Below are 16,931 nucleotides of genomic sequence, written 5' to 3'. Positions count from 1 at the left end.
CCCAAACCACATAAAGACATTACTAAGAAAGATAACTACAGATCAATCTCACTCATGAACATTGATGCAAAAATACTAAATAAAATACTGACAAATCGAATCCAAGAACACATCAGAACCATCATCCACCATGATCAAGTCGGCTTCATCACAGAGATGCAGGGATGGTTCAACACATTAAAATCTGTCAACATAATCCACCATATAAACAAACTGAAAAATAAAAACCACATGATCATCTCATTAGGTGCTGAAAAAGCTTTCAACAAAATACAACATCCCTTCATGATAAAGGTCTTAGAGAAAGCAGGAATACAAGGAACATACCTAAACATCATAAAGGGAATATACAGCAAGCCAACAGCCAACATCAAACTAAATGGAGAGAAACTCTCAGTGATCCCACTGAAATCAGGAACAAGACAAGGTTGTCCACTCTCTCCATATCTATTCAATATAGTTCTTGAGGTCCTAGCTAGAGCAATAAGACAACAAAAGGAGAGCAAGGGATTAAAAAATAGAAAAGAAGAAATCAAACTTTCACTATTTGCTGATATGATAGTTTACATGAGTGATCCCAAAAATTCTACCAAGAAACTTCTACAACTCATAAACATTTTCAGTAATGTAGCAGGATACAAGATTGACTAAGAAACAATCAGTTGCCCTTCTGTACACAGATGATAAAAGGGATGAGAAATAAATCATAGAAACATCACTCTTCACAATAGCTACAAATAGCATAAAATATCTTGGAGTATCTCTAACCAAACAAGTGGAAGACTTGTATGACAAGAACTTTAAATCTTTGAAGAAAGAAATTGAAAAAGACACCAAAAAGTGGAAAGAGCTCCCATGCTCTTGGGTAGGTAGAATTAACATAGTTTAGATGGCAATCTTAGCAAAGCAATCTACAGATTCAATGCCCATCAAAAATCCCAGCAAAATTCTTCACAGACCTTGAAAGAATAGTACTCAGCTTCATATGGAAAAGCAAAAGACCCAGGATAGCAAAAACAATCTTGTAATTTAAAAGAATTTCTGGAGGCATCACAATCGCTACTTCAAACTCTACTACAAAGCTACAGTACTGAAAACAGTCTGTTATTGGTAAAAAAACAGAAAGGAGGACCAATAGAACTGAATAGAAGACCTGGATATTAATCCACACACTTTGAACACCTGATTTTTGACAAAAAGGATAAAAATATCAAATGGAAAAAAGAAAGCATATTTAACAATGGTGCTGGCACAACTGGATATCAACATGTAGAAGAATGAAAATAGATCTACATTTATTACCATGCACAAAACTCAAGTCCAAATGGATCAAAGATCTCAACATAAAGCCAGCCACACTGAACCTCATAGAAGAGAAAGTGGGAAGTACACTTGAACTCTTTGGCACAGGAGACCACTTCCTAAATATAACCCCAGCAGCACAGACACTGAGAGAAACAACTAATAAATGAGACCTCCAGAAACTGAAAAGCTTCTGTAAATCAAAGGACACAGACAACAAGACAAAATGACAGCCTACAGAATGGGAAAAGATCTTCACTAATCCCACATCAGACAAAGGGCTAATCTCCAAAATATACAAAGAACTCAAAAACTGGTCATCAAAAGAACAAATTATCCAATAAAAAAAAATGGAGTACAGACCTAAACAGAGAACTCTCCACAGAGAAATCTAAAATGGCTGAAAGACACTTAAGGAAATACGCAACATCCTTAGTCATCAGAGAAATGCAAATTAAAACAACCTGAGATTCTGTCTTACACCTGTAAGAATGGCCAAGATAAAAAATACTGATGACAACTTATGCTGGAGAGGTTGTGGGGTAAAGGGAACACTCCTGCATTGCTGGTGGGAATGCAAGCTGGTACAGCCCCTTTGGATATCAGTGTGGCGAATTCTCAGAAAATTAGGAAACAACCTTTCTCAAGACCCAGCAATACCACTTTGGGGTATATATCCAAAGGATGTTCAACCATACCACAAAGATATGTGCTCAACTATGTTCATAGCAGCTTTGTTTGTCATAGCTAGAACCGGGAAACACCTAAATGCCCCTCGACCAAAGAATGGATAAGGAAATGTGTTACATTTACACAATCGAGTACTATACCGCAGAAAAAATAACATCTTGAAATTTTCAGGCAAATGGATGGAGTTAGAAAACATCATTTTGAGTGAGGTAACCCAGACCCAAAAAGACAATTATCATATGTACTCACTCATAAGTGGTTTTTAAACATAAAACAAAGAAAACCAGCCTACAAACCACAATCCCAGAGAACCTAGACAACAATGAGGACTCTAAGAGAGACATACATGGATCTAATCTACATGGGAAGTAGAAAGTAGAAAAAAAACCAAGATTTCCTGAGTAAATTGGGAGCATGGGGACCTCGGGAGAGAGTTGAAGGGGAGGGGAGAGGCAGGGAGGGGAGCAGAGAAAAATGTAGAGGTCAATAAAAAAATCATTTAAAAAGGCAAATGGTTTGAATAGATGCTTCATGAGTGAAAATATAAGAAAGGCTAATAAAGAGATGAAAAGATGTTCAACCCTATCGGTCATCAAAGAGACGCCATGAAATGCTAATGAGATACCATCCACACTTGCAAGAATGACTTCTATTAAAATCCGCATACAAGGTGCTGGAGAGATGGCACAAGAGGTTAAGAGAACTGCTTCTTCTTCCAAATGACCAGGTTCAATTCTCAGCACTCACACAGTAGCTCACAACTGCCTGTAACTCCAGTTCCAGGGGATCTGAAACTCATACAGACATACATGCAGGCAAAACCCACAATGTATGTTAAACAAATAATTCTTTAAAAATACTGCATACAATACCAGCAAGGCTAGGTAGCACACACCTTTAATCCCAGCACTCAGGAGACAGAGGCAGCTGAATCTCTGAGTTCCAGGCCAGCTTTGACTATTGCTTTAGTCAGTGCTCTAGTCCTGTGAAGAGACACCATGACCACAGCAACTCTTACAAATGAAAGCATTTTGTTGGAGCTTGTTTACGGTTTCAGAGGTTTAGTCCATTATGAGCATGGCAGGAAGCATGGCAGCATGCGGAGAGACGTGGTGCTGGAGGCACTGAGAACTCTGCATGCAGATCTGGAGGCACTGAGAACTCTGCATGCAGATCCGTAGGCCACTGGAAGTAGAAAGAGAGAGAGACACTGGGCCTGGCTTGAGCATTTGAAGCCCCAAAGTCCACCCTCAGTGACACACTTCCTCCAACAAGGTCACACCTCCTAATAGTGCCACTCCTGGTGACCAAGCGTTCAGATCTATGAGCCTCTGGGGGCCATTCTTATTCAAACCACCACAGCTACACAGAGCTACAAAGAGAAACCCTGTCTCCATCAAACAAAATTACAATTCCAACTACCAAAAATAATATGGAGAAGCTAAAGCTCATACCGCATAGGCAGTTTCTTGCAACGTGAAACCTACACTTGCTTGTCAACCCTTGATTTTAATTCCAGGAAAAAAACACAATGTGCACACATTCCTGTACATGTGTACCTAAGGCAGTGCTAATCATAAAAGTCCCAAACTGCAAACACTGAAATCCTGCTTGGTAGGGGAGGATGAGTAAATCATGGTACAGTTATGCAATAGTGCCTCTCAGCAATGAAGACCCATCAGATGGATGACTTGGTAGGGAACGTGGGGAATCTCAGGAGTGTCGAGTGAAGCAGCAGCCTCAGGGGTTATGTAACTATATGGTTCCATTTATATACTGTTCTCAAGAAGACTAGGGATGCCATGGCAGGAAGCACATAGGGATCCTCAGGGTCAAGTTTCACGGCTGGAGGAAAGTATGAGGGTGAGGATGTGGCGGACAGGGAGAGAGTATTATTGTCTCGATTGATGAAGTTATTCTGTGTCTTGGCTGTGGCTGTGTCCACATGAATTTATGCACACTCACAGACCTGAGCATCTCCATCCAAAGTTAGTTCTAAGTTCGCTCAAGTTGCTCGCATAAATTTGAAGTTGAAGTTGGGAGGGGAAGGACATACTAAAATTCAGCTAGAAGAGAAAGCACATAAAAAGAATAAAGATGCTTAAACGAGCCAATAGGTGAGCGTGTCTGAAGACCCGTTCTTCCAGTTGCAACCATTTATGAAATTACCCTGGCTGGAGTGTGGGACTGGTACAAACCCAGAGCCGTGGGTGGAGAACCCAAATGGATGGGAGCAGGTGAAGCCAGAGTAGACAGCTTTGATAAACTTAGTTCATGATAAACTTAGTACTTTCAACCATTTACAGGTGAGCTGCAATTAACTCATTCTATCTAGAAAGTTCCTTAGAGGCAGATTCAGTCACTGAGAGGGGGGAAAATATTTGCATTGTGTCTATACTGGTGATGTACAGACACTTGCTCCTTGTTATTTCCCAAATAGAATTAAGCAAATATTTTATGGCCTTTATATTGCATTAAATATTATATCAGGTTGGAGGTGATTTAAAATACATGAGAGAATGTGAGAAGGAACCAGGAAAACACCATGCCATCGGATATAGGAGACTTGACCATTGGTTGTAATCAGTAGGGCTTTTAGATCTAGTCCCCCTTGGATACCAAGGAATAATTAGATTCATTAAATAATTGGAAACTAATATATAGCTATCCTTTAAAAGTTAAGTTTAATGGCTCAGCAGATAAAGGTACTTGCTGCCAAGACTAATGACCCAAATTCAATCCCCAAGTCACACACTGCAGAGCAGGGCAATTGTTTCCTGTAAGTTGTCCCCTAGCTGCTGTGCATGTATATGATGCACATGCTCCCCTCCCTACTGCTACATAGATACATACAATAATTTTCACATTACACAAAACTAAACTTTAGCTGCAATAAAAAGCATCAGCTGGGCGGTGGTGGTGCATGCATTTAATCCCAACACTTGGGAGACAGAAGCAGGCAGATCTCTGTGAGTTCGAGGCCAGCCTGGTCTATAGAGCGAGTTCCAGGACAAGCTCCAAAGCTATATAGAGAAATGCTGTCTCAAACAAACAAACAGACAAACAAACAAACAAACAACAACAAACCAAAACAGAACTAATTGTAGAAAGGAAGATTATAAAGACCTCCTTCAGATAGGATGAGCGAGTTCTCGGTGGTGTAGTTTCTAATGGAGAGAGAGAAAGGTAGAAAGCCCAGGAAAACACCATGACATCTTATGTAGCGGGCTTGACTATTCTGATGGCCATTTCATCAGAAACAAAGTAGAATATATTCACACTACACAGTGGCTATGCTAATATATTTGCCCACATGAAAAGGTCTTTTTAATGTAGAGCACAATTTCTTTCTTCCTTCCTTCTTTTCTTTTTTTCTTCTTTTCTTTTTTCCTTCCTTCCTTCCTTCCTTCCTTCCTTCCTTCCTCCCTCCCTCCCTCTTCCTTTTTTTCCTTTATTTCTTCTTTCTTTTTTCTTATATTTCTTGCTTTTTCCTTTACTTGTTTTAAGACAGGGCCTTATGTAGCTCAGACTGGCCTTGAATTTGCTATTTAACTGAGGGTGACCTCGAACTCCTGATCCTTCTGCCTCTGCCGGATGACAAGCATGCACCACCATGCCCAGTCAGTATTATTTTTTTAACTGAAAAACTTCATGTGTACTCATTAAAAATGCACACGAATTAGTCTAGAGGGCCGTGCGCTACACTGCTTACAGCGAGGTGGAAGCGAGAAGGGAGCTTGGCGAGCATTCATGTCTCCCTTCATCTGTGTAACGTTTAAAAGATCTCTGATGTATACAGCAGTGCATTATTGGTTGTAAAACGTGAACTAGCATCACCACCACTCAATCAGCCTGACTGGAAAGGAAAGGGATATGGAAGAAGAGTCGCGAGGGTCTGGAGAAACATGTCATCAAGGAAGTCCAGGAGAACCTGTCATAAGAGAAGGGATCTATGCCCAGCCATCAGATCTTTCTTGGCTAGAAGGGCTTTCCATTCAGGCCAGGCCTGTTGCTTTGTCACCCTAAGCCCACTTCACCATCAAGAAGCAGTTGTTGAGGAAAAGAGAGACCTGACTGTGCTCCAGTCCTAGTTTTTGTTCACACATTTGCAGTGTATTTGTGTGTGTGTGTGTGCGCGCGCGCGCACGTGTGTGTGTGTAAAGCAAAACCAAAGCAAGAGTTAAAATGTGAGAAGAATATTATATCCTGGGGCTGGAGATATGGCTCAGTGGTTAAGAACGCTGCCTGTTCTTGCTCTGGACCTGGGTTCAGTTCCCAGCACCTACATGGTGACTCACAACCACCCACCACTTCTGTTCCAGGCATCCAATGCCCTCTTCTGATCTCCATGGATACCACATATGCGTGTGGTGCACATACACACAGACAGGTGAAAACAGTTACACACATAAAGTAAACCAATCTTAAAACAAAGACTGCTGTCCCGAGACTTTAAACTCTGATGAAATCCAATGCCTGACTCCACCAAGTAACCAGTCCCTGTGGGGCTTAGAGAAGCAAGTCATTTATGAACACTGCCAAGAGATGGAGTTGGATAAGAAAGAGAGGGATGACGGAGGGAGAAGGGAAGGGGAGGAAATGGAGACTGTTTCCTTTAGAGAAGCCATCTATACGCAAAAACCAGGACCGAGTATTCCCCGCTTGGCCTTAGGATGCTAGAGGCTTGGATAGTCACATGATCTTACCATAGCTGTTTTACCAGGTGTCATGATTGCTTAGGTCACCCCCACCAAACAGTACTCCTCATGGAAGACACAAAAGACAAGATACATAGAAAAGTCCATCTCATTTCAGCAGAGGAAGAGTTTGATACACAGTTCTGAAAAATGTTTAGTGAGTCTATGAATATATCAGGCGTATTTATTTCCATATATAAAACTCCTTTTGTTAAATTTACTGATGCCTCTAACAAGAAGAGCGGAATTTAAAATTACTTTAACAGAACAAACAGCAATTCTGTCAGGATAAATCAAGTCCTGCGTCATGTTTTAAAGTTATTTTCTGAGTTTATAATTTTATTTGTGAAATATACTGACGCAGGGAAGAAATTCCTTGAGTTGCACTCCTAATTTGAAAAGTCCTTTAATACCACTTGGGTTAATTGGAGCTCTACCGAGGAGTTCTGCTGAGTCAATTACCACAAGGTTGCTTCTAAAATTGTTCTTAGGACAAACAAGGCCTCGCTACTTTAGGTAGACACAACTTGCCACCAACAAGAATAGCGTTTTAGAATGTAACATACAATAATATATAGCCTTGTTCATAGAGACATTTATAAATTCAGTTATAAGTCAACAGTTCTTGGAACTATTGAAAGCCATTTTTCAACATTGTAGGAAATTTATTTGCTTATGTAACAAAAACTTTAAGACAGTGGTTCTCAATCTGTGGGTCACAACCCCTTTGGAGGTCCCATAACAGATACCCTGCATATAAGATATTAAAAACAGTAGCAAAAGTGCCGTTATGAAGAAGCGACTGTCAATACTGAGATTCATAAAAGAAGAACAAGTTACACAATTTTGAGCCAAATTGAAACAAGCTTTGATTAAATACTGACCGGGATGGGCTTTGGTCAGGACCACTCCCTGGAATTCCTAGCTTAGTGACAATGAGACAGGTGTCGTAGGGACTTTTATGGACAAATTCATAAGCCACCATATTTTCCCATGTGGCTTGGCTGTTATTTTCCAAGAACTACAACTCCCAGCATTCCAGGAAGTTACCTGGTCCTTGGGCAGATGGGGCTTACAGGTTAACTTTTGGACCTTACACAACTAAAGAACTTTATGGTTGAGGGGTCAGCACAGCACAAGAAACTGTAATAGAGAATCCCAGCCTCAGGAAGGTTGAGAGCCGCTGCTGAGGGTACCATGTGGGACGCTGCAGGGCAACTGTTGATTATTCTAGCTTATGTCAATACCACTAATTTTTCTCTTGCCTTCCAGGAGAAACGAGGGCCAGATGAAGACCTCTCCATCTCTCAATGTGCCCAAGGAAATCTAACATCTACCCAAGCTTCCAGGACAGCCTGAAGCTTCCATTGTGAAGGATTATTTCTAGCTGGAGTGATGGGGACGAGGGGTTGAAGAAGATAAGGCTAAAATGTTCTAGCCCCACAACAGCTAATGCTAGCACAGGGTGTCAAGTGCTTCCTGTCCACCATGTCTTCGGGCCACCACACTAGTATGATCAGGAGGGAGCAGAAGCTGTCAAAAGTTTCTCTTTTGCAGCAGAAAGTTGTTAATGCAGGGACTCATGGCTTGTCAAGATGTTGAGAACAAGTGATTTAATGGGATGAGCTTTGAAGACGAGGTGAATGTAAGAGCCATAGGAAGGAGGGCTTGGAAATACGGTGAATCTCATGAATTCACAGTAGCACGGTTGCTTGCACAGACCTTGTAGCAAGCATTTTCTTCGGGCTGCCAGTTCATAGCTAATGACACCGAGACTTGCTATTAACTGTGAAAGCTTGGCCTTAGCTTCGGCTTGTTTCTATCTAGCTCTTAACTTTAATTAACCCACACTTTTAAATCTACATTCTTCCACATGCTCGTTACCTTATCCCCATTTTTACCATCCTGGTTATTCCACATGTGGCTGGCGGCGACTCCTTTTTCTTCCCCGAGCCCTCTGTCCCCAGAAGTCCCTCGTGTCCTCTTTTTGCCTTGCTAATGTTCATTCAGCTCTTTATCAAACCAATCACAGTGACACATCTTCACACAGTGTAAAGGAATATTCCACGTGATACTTAATCAGCAAATATTCGGTTATGTTTCTGGGAGGGCTTATGGGGCCCTGCCTCACCCAGGAAAGATAATAGCAGTCAAGAGCTGCCAAGAATAAATTAACTTAAAAGAGTTAAAAAAAACAAAGAAAAGAAAAGAAAGGAAAAGAAAAGAAAAGAAAAGAAAAGAAAAGAAAAGAAAAGAAAAGCAGTATGGTTCAGGCCACCCAGTAGTAAACTTCATCATCATGGTAAACTGTGTCAATCCACAGGATCCTGGGCATGACTCATCATCAGAGAACAGGAGATGATGGACACCCGAGGTGAAGTCCATGTTTCGAAAAGCAACGTGCACCTTAGGTTTGTGTTTCTTCATCAGCATTTCACTCAAGGTCAGAGGGAATACTCATCATTCAAGCATCCGTTGCAGTTAACTTTTTGTAAAAAACCAGCAGGCATGAGAAGTAGGGTTACTCATTACGCAATTTATGAGCCTCAAAAAAAAAAACTCCATTTCTTTCTTTTATTAGATAATTTGGGGGTGTCCAGATTATGTGTCTGGTAACAAGATAGGCCCTGGAGATGGAGATGAGATGGCAAGCTAAAGCGGCCCCACCTTTGACCTTGTGATATTTGTCAAATAGTAGCACTTTCCCCAAGATTTCCTGAATTCTCTATATCTTCCGACTCAAACTTCAGTGCACCCCCAAGTCATAGAGTCTTGACCACAACTCTGGGTTTCTGATACAGTAGGTCAGGAGTGGAACTTGATAATGTGTACAGTGACTAAATCCTAAGTGAAGCTGAAGCTGTTGGTGAGGATATACTTTGAGAGCTGGTATCCAGGATACAGGATTCAAGAATCTGCAGGCAGTGTTGTGTGTGCCCGAGGCTAAATATCACTAAAGAACAACATACTCATTAGCGTAGAGATTGCAACGGGGGGGGGGTAGAGAATATTGAAATAAGCACAAATGTTACCCCTATGTTCAAGAAACCTACATTGTGATGGGAGATGCATAATACAGTAAGCGTTTATAGACAGCTCAGTTACCTTGCTGAATGGGTGTTGTGTGGTTGGGGTCTCAGCAGGAATGGGAATGGCTAGATAAAACTGCACATTTTGGAAATGAGTAATCTTTGAATTCATAGAATAAAAAAAACCCCAGGAAGTTAGCCAGGGAAAACAAACTCGAGGTCCATTTCCTTCCAGTGTGTTACAGGTAGAATTGAAGTGTTAGTGGCAGTGCTTGTCCCCACGTCAGTCGCGGGACTCCAGAGAACAGAAACTGTATGAGGAATTGATAGATGGACAGACAGATCAGTCTTTGGAGAGATGAAGACTTTCTGAGCTATAAAACAGAGAACACAAGATTGAAGAAGACAGTTCCCAGAAAATCCTGTGTTTACTAAAAATTATTGATTATTGACCCTCTTCTTTTTTTTTTTGGAGACAACATTTCACTGTGTACCCCTGAATGGTGTTAAGCTCACTGTATAGATCAGGCTGACCTTGAACTCATAGACATCTGCCTCCTAGATGCTGGGATTCAAGGTGTGTACCACCACGTCCATCCTACTTACTTTTCTTAATGCCAATTTAAAATTATTTCCTTTAGGATGATCCCAGTAGAGAGTATCTATCTAAAAGTCAGCCACCCCATAATGAGTCTGAATCATGCAGGAGGATGGAACTCTGCTATTTCTACCTTCTCTTTTTTCCAACTTGCAATGTAATTTTTGTTAAGTCTTTTGTGCGTGAGTGTTGAGCATATTCATGAGTCGGCTCCCTGTTACTGTAACAAACACCCAAGAAGGTCAACTTGTATAGAGCAAGGTTTACTTTGGCTCAGTTTTGGATGGTCTTGGACTGATTGGCCTCGTTGGTTTGGATCCATAGAGAGACAGCTCATCAAGCCATTTGCATCGTGGAAAGGTAACAGAAGAAAGAGTAGGAAAAGTCAGAGTGTTACTAGCCCCAAAGGCCAAGAACACATTCACAGTGCCCGAAAGACTTCTAACTAAAGATTCCACCACAAAGCTGGGACCTAGGTCATGGTGGTTGGGGAACATTTCAGATACAAGCTGCAGTAGCAATACTAAGAGGCACATGCCTTACCCAAGTGCACAGGGGTTGCTGGAATTCAGTCCATCAAATCCTCACAGGTTGTTGACATTGAGGATTCTTCAGAATTAACTAACATTTTCTCACAGGCTATGCTATATCATGGGTATTTCAATAATTTTCAGTTTGTTTTTCTTATTTCCTCAAAGGAGAAAGAATACACGCTATAAAGCGGTGGTCTTTCAACAAATAAGTTGAAACAAACACGTGGTTGCTGGTGATTTATAATAAAAAGGGGCAAAACATGAGAAAATCCGAGAAAACGTCTGTGTTTGGTTTTGCAGCTGGACCCGAACAAGCGGGTCTTCAGCAGTTGGCTTCTGGAAGCGAGGCCTCTGGCTTTGTTTCTCTCATGGTCAGCTTCCTGGACTGTGCCAAATTTCAGCTTCTTCACAGGACCAGAGCTTTGGATGACATCCTCATCCTTCCCTTCACATAAAAAAAAACCCTTCCTCCTCAAGCCCTAAAAATACCGCTCGGCCTTGGAACACAGCCTCCTTTTCAGCAGCTCCTCACCAGAGCAGTTGCTGGACCTGGAGCAAGCCAAAACCCGGAAGAAAAAGAAGCGGTTTGGTGGAAGCCAGCCCACATGTGGGTCTCCTTGAAATGTCCAGTTCACAGAAAGAACAAAAATCTTCCCTTTCTCTGCCATGAGATTTCAGCTCAGCCCTGATCACACTCTTTCTTTTCTTTTTTTTTTTTGGGGGGGGGGGGAGGCGAGGGCATGGATGTGGTATTTTAGATTTTTGTTTCCCGGTGGGAAAAAATTTGGCAAAACAAGATCCAAAACATCTTCACTTTTCCTTCTTGCAACTGATAGGAAGAAGAGTTAGGCTACATGGCATCTTTTCCCCAGCTCTAGAATTTAGCTTTAGAAATCTCATTGTGGTCAAACAAAATAAAATTTCCCAAAGAAATGTTGGGTAGACTTTAAGTCCTGTATGAGACCATTCAAGAACTCACTGGAGGACTATTTTAGATTTATGTCAATGCTGTGTGCGTGCGCACGTGTGTGTGTGTGTGTGTGTGTATGTGTGTGTGTGTCTTACACATGCTGAGCAAGGCCGCTGTCTCTTAACTACACCCTCAGGCCTTGACAGTATTGTTTGGCTAACAGCCCCATAAAAACCAACTGTTGTCACAGACTGGAAGTAGGGCTGATGGGATAGCATAGGCACTGGGCAGAGGGAAAGCATAGCTGTTTTCAGTTTCAAGAAGGATCCACATGGGCTAGGGAGGGAAGGTGAAAGGTTAGGAGCCCTGACAGAATCCGTGAATGAATTCTGGGCTTGGGGAGAGAACAAGGGGAGGAGTCAGATAAGGGGAGGTCAGTGTTGCTGGTACATACGGAAAGGACAGAAAACCAAGACGTTAGCACAGAACTGTATGAAAAACGAGGAAAACAAAAACAATATGGTAGAGGGAGGCAGTGGAGTCTGAGGGAAGGAGACCGTGAGCTCAAGGTCAGGCCCATACCAAGACTCAGTCTCAAAACAGCAAGTGAAGCAACCAATTATGAAACAAGCAGGTTTGTGGTCAGGGAAGGGAGGTCAATGGTCTGAGGACAAAGGCAAAAAGGAGATGTTCTGGTCAGCCTTGTGGAATTCTGGAACAGGACAATTGCTCTCTTAATGAGTCAGTCAGAGCAGCGGCTTCTGACTCATCCCACCTGAGCCTGCGCCCCTAGACTCCTCCCTCACACAAGACTTCCCCAGACCGACTTAGAATTTTCCCTCTTCATAACTTCACTCTTTCTGCTTCCATTTTTGCATCAGGAATTTTTCCCCCTGGACTTGTACCTGTCAAGTCCTATACATTCCTTCATAGACTCTCAGAGGGATATGGTCAAGATTCCTTACATGTGGAAATGCCATAATGAAACTCATTATATAACAATAACAACAGCAGCAGCAGCAACAACAACAATATATGCTAACAAGCTTGCATAAAACCATAATAAAAGAATTCTGTTTTTACTGTCAGCCCGCTGAGTTTGAAGAGACTGAAGGAATAGGAGAGCAAAGATTGGGTGTGGGTGACTCTTTCGTCCCCTCTTCTCTGGCCTCTATATTTAAATATCCTGCATTCTCAAATAACTATTGTTGCATTTATTACTTTAGCTTCCTCACAATAGTATACGGTGCCTGAATAAGGCTGCCAGTTTACTGACTTAGACGCCAACTTCCTCACAATGCCGGATGATGCCTGAGCAAGGCTAGCTGTTCAGTAATTTACACACCGGTCAGCAGCCCAAGGGAGTTAGAACAGCCTGGAGGGAATTAACACTCAGAGGTGTGTGCATTGGGCATCAGAAGCAGTGAGTAGGGCAGGACATCTTGATCTGAATTCTAGCGTGATCGCACGAGACACTTCACTCCCTTCTGGATCCTGGTTTCTCAGAGAAAAAGGTCCCATTCACGCCCTGGATTAAAGAGAAAAGTGACCCTCAGAAGGTGTTCACAGGTTAAGAACACCACGTAAAGTGTAGGATGACTGAAATAATGGGTGCTTCCTCCTTAGTCAGTCAAGCAGAGTGCATCGGCGCCTGTCACTATAGGGCTGGGGACCACAGAGGCCAGACATGCACATCCGATCATACTGTTCAACTGCACAATGGTATCAACTTGACACAAGCTGATAACCAGATACTGGCGTGTGCACAAGTAAACGCAGGCTTTTTTACGTCCATCAAATCATTTTTAAGATGGGTGTTGTGACACATGCCTGTCATCCTAGCACTTGAGAAGGAGAAGTGTGTGTTTGGGGCTAGCCTGGGCTCTGCATATAATGAGATTCTATCTCAAAACAAGCAAACAAAATGATTTCTTCTTTTCATTCTTTTGTTGTCCTTACCTCAAATTTCTGGCATGTTCATATGCTTACATACTTTTTTAATCAGGAGAAACAAAGTAATGTTTTAGTGTCAAGGGAATTGGTCTCTTCTCCCAGGGTTTTCCGTAGTCAACTAGCTCCCTCCCAGTCAGATGCTGTGCTTTTTGCTGGGGGACTTCTGGGTGAAGGAGGCGAGGTGTGGCCCACCACCTCATAGAATTCTTTACATACAAACCTTGTGTGTTTGGTTGGATTTTAATATAGTACACTCTCAGTCATTTCCTAGACAATTCCATCTATGAGTAAAGACAGATACAAACTTCCATCTTCTGTATGTATTTTAATAGAACACTAAATAATGTCACAGTCTTTTAAGGATAAATCTGGAAAACTGCAAAGTTACTTCATATACAGAAAATCAAGTTTAAAATGGTTTTTGAATGATCACATCAACTGTTTCAAAAATCTTAAGTCATGAAAATCCTCAGGCCTTTTACTGACTGTCATTTTATTCTTTTTGTTGTTGTTATATTTATTTATATTCTGTCTCTCTCCTCTTTCTCTTTCTTTGTCTCTCAGTTGTGGGAGTTGGTTCTCTCCTTTCATCATGTGGGTCTTAGGATTGAACTCAGGTCATCGGGCCTGGAGACATGATCCTTTACCTGCTGAGCCATCTCAATGGCTTCATTTTCCTTTTCTTTATAAAGTAATTCCTTAGAAAATGCTATATCTGGATATTCAGATATATTTTGTACAGGTGGATTGCTGGTGCATAATTACCAAGTTTGGACCAGCCAAACAGCCAATTCCTGGAAAACAATATCAACAGCTATTGCTTGGAAGAGCCATAGACCGGGAGTTTGGCCAACCGAAGAGAAAGAGAGAACTGACCTTCTGAAAACCCACAGCTTCTGTCCTGTGTCCTCCAGGCCCTTGTCTACTGTCTCCAATTCTTTGTTCTTCCTTTTTTTTTCAATTGCAATTGGTTCTTTTCTATTCATAAATGAGATAGTCTTTTGAGATATAATCAACTTTTATTTTAAAAGCAATAGTAGAAACTAGTTCTTCTTCCTATGAGGACTTGAAGTCTTTCTTCCGCTCGTTTTTGTTCTTTTTGGTTCCACAAAACTCAAAAGGTACAAAAAGGCCTAGGCTTTCACTGTCACCCAGCATCCAGCTCCTCCCCAGGGACCAGCAGTTAGCTCATTTCTCCATCCTCTCCCACCAAGTATCTAGCCTAAGCTACCATTCCTTCATATGTATCATAATGTGACAGATCTTGTCTCTTTATGAACCAAACTACAGTTTCTTAGTTAAGTGAAAAAACCAAGAAGAATATGTGGGCGAGATCTGAGCTTGACTGTGATGAACGTGGGGAGAGATAAGGAAGAGTGGAATACATTCCACGAGGGCAGTAGGGGCTTATAAGGGGCCTGGTGCATGCTGGGTAACTAAGATGACACAGAAACAAGTCTTACTGTGGCAGAAAGTTCACCGGGGCCATGTAATCACAATGGTTGATATCAGCTGAATGAGCAAGGGGGTGCCACACACTGTTCTGAGCCTCTAGACATTTTCTTACTTCATCCTCAAATCCTGCTATGTGGTAGCACTTCCTTGTCTTTTTATATAGCAGGAATTGGAGTCTTGGGAAGGCATTCTAAGTTTCCAAGGGTGTGCAGCTTACATGTAGTCAAAAAGTAATCCAGGTCAACTGTGAAGGACAAGAATGTTAAGACAAAGACATGTGGAGTATCTTGAATGTGTCCTCTAGGGTTTGGGGGGTACTTTCTAAATGTTAGCTCCACCCTTGTTTTTATTTATTTATTTATTTATTTATTTATTTTGGTTTTTTGAGACAGGGTTTCCCTGTAGTTTCTAGAGCCTGTCCTGGAACTAGCTCTTGTAGACCAGGCTGGCCTCGAACTCAGAGATCCGCCTGCCTCTGCCTCCCGAGTGCTGGGATTAAAGGCGTGCGCCACCACCGCCCGGCCTCCACCCTTGTTTTTAGCAAGGGTAAAAAGGGTTCCCTTGGAACCTCCCTGAACAGCACAGACCAATGCTCACTCTTGAATCTCCCCTATTTCTGAAGTCGCCAATGAGACTTGAGCATAACACATAGCCCAGGGGCGTAAGCCATGAAAAGCATAAGACCCTGACTCATCTGAGCAGTGTTGAAACCCGGGAGGCTCAGAGGGGGTGTTTATCTTAACTTGTTTACAGAGAGGGAAGTACGCTACCCTGACTGACTGAGCTGTATCTAAGGTGCAGGTCAGGGAATATGGGAGAATATTTACCAGTCACAAGTCACGGACCAAAAGCATAGGGAATAACTAAGGCTTGTCCCTGAGAAATGAGGCTTTGCATTTCTTCTTTACACTAAAAGGTGCTACATCAGGTGGTTTCTGCCTGTGTAACACAGCATTGCACAATGTTTGAGGGGAGCTCACAGATGGAGGAAACAATTTATATGTTATGAGATGATAGAGTCAGTATAAAATGATTTGAAAGTGAAGATCAGTTCAGAACAACACAAAGCAAGAAATAATGCTTAAGGAAGTTGTTTGTGGGGAGCAGAAGTGGAATCAAAGAATATCAAAATATCAGAGCGGACACTAATGATGGCTGTTTAATGGAAACCAGCAGCATAGCTCACTAAAACAGAACTGCCCAGTCAGTGTGTCCCAGCCTCAAAAAAGTTACGGATGCACCATGGAATGTTGATCCACTCGGCCTTAAAGTAGCAGTTGGGATGTGACCTTGGGACCGCCTTTAGCTGTGAGATAAATGGACAAGGGTCCCTTGAGAGTAGCCTGGACTGTGCTAGAGTTTGGCTGTCTTCCCTCTATCCCCACTAGAGGCAAGCACAATAGTGTCTCTGTCCTTGTGCCCAGCGGAACCAGGAAGGACTTTAGCAGCCAACTGAAAGCGTGATGGGCTCTGCTGTTGTCAAGAGACCCCTGTCATTGTTGGAAAGCTGATGTTCCAGGATGCCTGGGGCAGGGCACCATGCCCAGAAGGCAGCCAGCTGAAGACAAGGTGCTGGAAGGGAGAATTGTGATCCTGGGTGATAGCTCAGCGTGACAGCTTCAAAGCTTGAGCATTGACTGCATCAGGCCCTCCTCTCGGTCTGTGACTAATGTGCCCTTTGACCAACTTAACAACTTAGCATGCAGATATTTTAAAATTCATGGCTTCATCAACTTTTGAAGTATATGATGTGTAAAAGAGTTC

Source organism: Arvicola amphibius, chromosome 4 (genome assembly GCF_903992535.2).
Source record: "Arvicola amphibius chromosome 4, mArvAmp1.2, whole genome shotgun sequence".
NCBI lineage: Eukaryota > Metazoa > Chordata > Mammalia > Rodentia > Cricetidae > Arvicola > Arvicola amphibius.
Note: the sequence above shows the minus strand (reverse complement) of the source record.